Raw genomic sequence first — 5614 nt, forward strand, 5'->3', positions numbered from 1 at the left:
AAGCACTTTACAGCCAATTAAGTACATTTGGAATGTAGTCACTGTTATAATGTGGGAATAATGTTATATTGTCCTGAATAATCTTCAATATTGGCATATTATAATTGACCCTGAGATGTTATCATTAACTTTGATGGGACATCTGGCAAAGGAAATTCGAACACAAGACACGTGTAATCTAAATTTTGTAAGAGCTGCGACCTATTGGAGATTAAATAAAGCCACTAATGAGGTTTATAAACCAAAAAAGAGCACCAGATTTTTAAGAGTTTGTCTGATTCTCTCATGATCTGAGATGGTGGAATGGCAATATAGCATTATTGTATATATGCTTTTAAATGGCTGTTGTTGCTGCAAAATTTGTCCACGGACAAAAAGGTCACGCTGAAAGGAATTTGTGGGCCAGTCAGTACAAAAACATAAGAACATAAGAAACAGGAGCAGGAGTAGACCATTTGGCCCCTCGAGCCTGCTCCGCCATTTAATAAGATCATGGCTGATCTGATCATGGACTCAGCTCCACTTCCCTGCCTGGTCCCCATAACCCTTTATTCCCTTATTGTTCAAAAATCTGCGGATCTCCGCCTTAAATATATTCAATGACCCGCCTCCACAGCTCTCTGCGGCCGAGAATTCCACAGATATACAACCCTTTGAGAGAAGAAATTCCTCCTCATCTCAGTTTTAAATGGGCAGCCCCCGGCGGCAGTCCGAGAGGCGGGAGTTTGTGGCATTGGTGAGGCCTACAAAACGCCCAGCGGCAGCGAGAGGCGGCGGCAGTCAGAGGCGGGAGTTCGTGGCGTTGCTGAGGGCTACAAAAGGTGTGCTTGTACAGCTCCAGCCGGGAGAAAAAGCAAAAAAGAAGTAGAAAGAAATCAAAAGGTCACGTCACAGCCAAAGGGGTAAGTGATTGGTTGGTAATTGGTGAGTAGCTTTTCTTTTTATTTTGTATATCAGTAAGTAACCTGTTAACAGTGTTGTCGCCAAATTAAATGTATCTAAGGTTAAGTCATGGCAGGAGAGCTCGGGCACGTGATATACTCCTCCTGTACCATGTGGGAACTCAGGGACACTTCCGGTGTCCCTGACGACTACGTGTGCGAGAAGTGTATCCGCCTCCAGCTCCTGATGGACCGCGTTGCGGAATTGGAGCTGAGGGTGGATTCACTCTGGAGCATCCACGATGCTGAGAATGACGTGAGTAGCACGTGTAGCGAGTTGGTCTTACCGCAGGTGAAGGGTCCACAGCCAGATAGGAATGGAAGACCAGCAGGAAGAGCAGTGCAAGGAAGGTAGTGCAGGGGTCCCCTGCGGTCAACCCCCTGCAAAACAGATACACTGCTTTGAGTACTGTTGAGGGGGATGACTCATCAGGGGAGGGCAGCAGCAGCCAAGTTCATGGCACCGTGGCTGGCTCTGCTGCACAGGAAGGCAGGAAAAAGAGTGGGAGAGCGATAGTGATAGGGGATTCAATTGTAAGGGGAATAGATATGCGTTTCTGCGGCCGCAACCGAGACTCCAGGATGGTATGTTGCCTTCCTGGTGCAAGGGTCAAGGATGTCTCGGAGCGGGTGCAGGACATTCTGAAAAGGGAGGGTGAACGGCCAGTTGTCGTGGTGTACATTGGTACCAACGATATAGGTAAAAAAAGGGATGAGGTCCTACAAGACGAATTTAAGGAGCAAGGAGCTAAATTAAAAAGTAGGACATCAAAAGAAGTAATCTCGGGATTGCTGCCAGTACCACGTGCTAGTCAGAGTAGGAATCGCAGGATAACTCAGATGAATACGTGGCTTGAGTAGTGGTGCAGCAGGGAGAGATTCAAATTCCTGGGGCATTGGAACCGGTTCTGGGGGAGGTGGGACCAGTACAAACCGGACGGTCTGCACCTAGGCAGGACCGGAACCAATGTCCTAGGGGGAGTGTTTGCTAGTGCTGTTGGGGAGGAGTTAAACTAATATGGCAGGGGGATGGGAACCAATGCAGGGAGACAGAGGGAAACAAAAAGGAGACAAAGGCAAAAGACAGAAAGGAGATGAGGAAAAGTGGAGGGCAGAGAAACCCAAGGCAAAAGACAAAAAGGACCACAGTACAGCAAAATTCTAAAGGGTCAAAGTGTAATAAAAAGGCAAGCCTGAAAGCTCGGTGCCTCAATGCGAGGAGTATTCGGAACCCAGGAGAGGGCTCTGAGCTAGTTAGAGTGGGTGAGAGCTCAGATGAACAGGACCTCAAGAAAGAATGCAAAAGGCAGGAGGCAACAGAGCAGAGTAGCACTGGGGTAAGTGTAAACCACAAGGTGATAGGAAGGGACAATATGTATGAATATAAAGGGGCTGCAGGAGGGGTCAAAACTAAAAATCATGGTTTAAAAACTAGTATTAAAACACTCTACCTAAACGCATGCAGCATTCGAAATAAAGTAAATGAGTTGACGGCACAAATCATTACAAATGGGTATGATTTGGTGGCCATTACAGTAATGTGGTTGCAGGGTGGCCAAGACTGGGAATTAAACATACAGGGGTATCTGACAATTGGGAAAGATAGACAAGAAGGGAAAGGAGGTGGGGTAGCTCTGTTAATAAAGGATGATATCAGGGCAGTTGTGAGAGATGATATTGGCTCCACTGAACAAAATGTTGAATCATTGTGGGTGGAGATTAGAGATAGTAAGGGGAAAAAGTCACTGGTGGGCGTAGTTTATAGGCCCCCAAATAATAACTTCATGGTGGGGTGGACATAATCAAGGAAATAATGGAGGCATGTGAAAAAGGAACGGCAGTAATCATGAGGCATTTTAACCTACATATCGATTGGTCAAATCAAAGCGCACGTGGTAGCCTTGAGAAGGAATTCATAGAATGCATACGGGATTGTTTCTTAGAACAGTATGTTACAGAACCTACAAGGGAGCAAGCTATCTTAGATCTGGTCCTGTGTAATGAGACAGGAATAATAAACGATCTCCTCGTAAAAGATGCTCTCGGAAGGAGTGATCACAGTATGGTTGAATTTGTAATACAGATTGAGGGTGAGGAAGTAGTGTCTCAAACGAGCGTACTATGCTTAAACAAAGGGGACTACAGTGGATGAGGGCAGAGTTGGCTAAAGTAGACTGGGAACACAGACTAAACGGTGGCACAATTGAGGAACAGTGGAGGACTTTTAAGGAGCTCTTTCATAGTACTCAACAAAAATATATTCCAGTGAAAAAGAAGGGCGGTAAGAGAAGGGATAACCAAGGAAATAAAGGACAGTATCAAATTAAAAACCAATGCGTATAAGGTGGCCAAGGTTAGTGGGAAACTAGAAGATTGGGAAAATTTTAAACGACAGCAAAGAATGACTAAGAAAGCAATAAAGAAAGGAAAGATAGATTACGAAAGTAAACTTGCGCAAAACATAAAAACAGATAGTAAAAGCTTTTATCGATATATAAAACGGAAAAGAGTGACTAAAGTAAATGTTGGTCCCTTAGAAGATGAGAAGGGGGATTTAATAATGGGAAATGTGGAAATGGCTGAGACCATAAACAATTATTTTGCTTCGGTCTTCACAGTGGAAGACACAAAAACCATGCCAAAAATTGCTGGTCACGGGAATGTGGGAAGGGAGGACCTTGAGATAATCACTATCACTAGAGGGGTAGTGCTGGACAGGCTAATGGGACTCAAGGTAGACAAGTCCTCTGGTCCTGATGAAATGCATCCCTGGGTATTAAAAGAGATGGCGGAAGTTATAGGAGATGCATTCGTTATAATCTACCAAAATTCTCTGGACTCTGGGGAGGTACCAGCGGATTGGAAAGCAGCTAATGTTACGCTTCTGTTTAAAAAAAAAAGCGGCAGACAAAAGGCAGGTAACTATAGGCCGGTTAGTTTAACATCTGTAGTGGGGAAAATGCTTGAAGCTATCATAAAGGAAGAAATAGCGGGACATCTAAATAGGAATAGTGCAATCAAGCAGACGCAACATGGATTCATGAAGGGGAAATCATGTTTAACTAATTTACTGGAATTCTTTGAGGATATAACGAGCATGGTGGATAGAGGTGTACCGATGGATGTGGTGTATTTAGATTTCCAAAAGGCATTCGATAAGGCGCCACACAAAAGATTACTGCAGAAGATAAAGGTACGCGGAGTCAGAGGAAATGTATTAGCATAGATAGAGAATTGGCTGGCGAACAGAAAGCAGAAAGTCGGGATAAATGGATCCTTTTCAGGTTGGCAATCGGTGGTTAGTGGTGTGCCACAGGGATCGGTGCTGGTACCACAACTGTTTACAATATACATTGATGACCTGGAAGAGGGGACAGAGTGTAGTGTAACAAAATTTGCAGATGACACTAAGATTAGTGGGAAAGCGGGTTGTGTAGAGGACTCAGAGAGGCTGCAAAGAGATTTAGATAGGTTAAGCGAATGGGCTAAGGTTTGGCAGATGGAATACAATGTCGGAAAATGTGAGGTCATCCACCTTGGAAAAAAAAACAGTAAAAGGGAATATTATTTGAATGGGGAGAAATTACAACATGCTGCAGTGCAGAGGGACCTGGGGGTCCTTGTGCATGAAACTCTTTTTGGAGTTTATCTGCAAAACAAAAAACATTAAACCATGCCACCCGACCTGGGTGACACACCAGACATTTACAAGGCCCCCTTTTTTTTTCTTCTTTTTTTCTCTCCTTTTTTTTTGTGTTTTTCTTTTTTTGTTTTTTTTTGGGCACTAAAATCACAATTTTTCCCCAGTGCCCCCTATAAAAGGGAAGGGGGACACTAAAAGCACCGGCAATTAAATCAAATTAAACTTTTAAAAAATTTCACACGGCGAGTTAGCTGACCGCGGCAGGACCCGAACCTGCAATCTTCTGATAACATCACAGTTACAATCGAAGTCAGATGCCTTATCCATTAGGCCACACGGCCCCTAGAGAGAATTGAGAACATTGATTTAAAAGCATCACCCAAATAGGGACTTGAACCCTAGACCCTCAAATTAAAAGTCTGATGCTCTACCGACTGAGCTATCCAGGCTCTATTCCTTGTGCATGAATCCCAAAAGGTTAGTTTGCAGGTGCAGCAGGTAATCAGGAAGGCAAATGGAATGTTGGCCTTCATTGCGAGAGGGATGGAGTACAAAAGCAGGGAGGTCCTGCTGCAACTGTACAGGGTATTGGTGAGGTCGCACCTGGAGTACTGCGTGCAGTTTTGATCACCTTACTTAAGGAAGGATATACTAGCTTTGGAAGGGGTACAGAGACGATTCACTAGGCTGATTCCGGAGATGAGGGGGTTACCTTCGTTGGAGTTCAGAAGGATGAGGGGTGATCTTATAGAAACATTTAAAATAATGAAAGGGATGGACAAGATAGAGGCAGAGAGGTTGTTTCCACTGGTCGGGGAGACTAGAACTAGGGGGCACAGCCTCAAAATACGGGGGAGCCAATTTAAAACCGATTTGAGAAGGAATTTCTTCTCCCAGAGGGTTGTGAATCTGTGGAATTCTCTGCCCAAGGAAGCAGTTGAGGCTAGCTCATTGAATGTATTCAAATCACAGATAGATAGATTTTTAACCAATAAGGGAATTAAGGGTTACGGGGAGCGGGCGGGTAAGT

The 5614-nt window shown here is 44.4% G+C and overlaps 2 non-coding genes across 2 annotated transcripts; both read right to left on the reverse strand.

Annotated features, from left to right (window-relative positions):
• Window positions 1-4836: 4836 nt before the first annotated feature.
• Window positions 4837-4925, reverse strand: trnar-ucg (transfer RNA arginine (anticodon UCG)). The gene is given in 2 exon segments: window positions 4837-4872; window positions 4889-4925. It is a non-coding gene; the product is annotated as a tRNA-Arg (tRNA).
• A 35-nt stretch (window positions 4926-4960) lies between these two features.
• trnak-uuu (transfer RNA lysine (anticodon UUU)) lies at window positions 4961-5033 on the reverse strand. The gene has a single exon. It is a non-coding gene; the product is annotated as a tRNA-Lys (tRNA).
• Between the last annotated feature and the right edge of the window lie 581 nt (window positions 5034-5614).

This window comes from Pristiophorus japonicus, chromosome 7, assembly GCF_044704955.1.
Source record: "Pristiophorus japonicus isolate sPriJap1 chromosome 7, sPriJap1.hap1, whole genome shotgun sequence".
Lineage (NCBI taxonomy): Eukaryota > Metazoa > Chordata > Chondrichthyes > Pristiophoridae > Pristiophorus > Pristiophorus japonicus.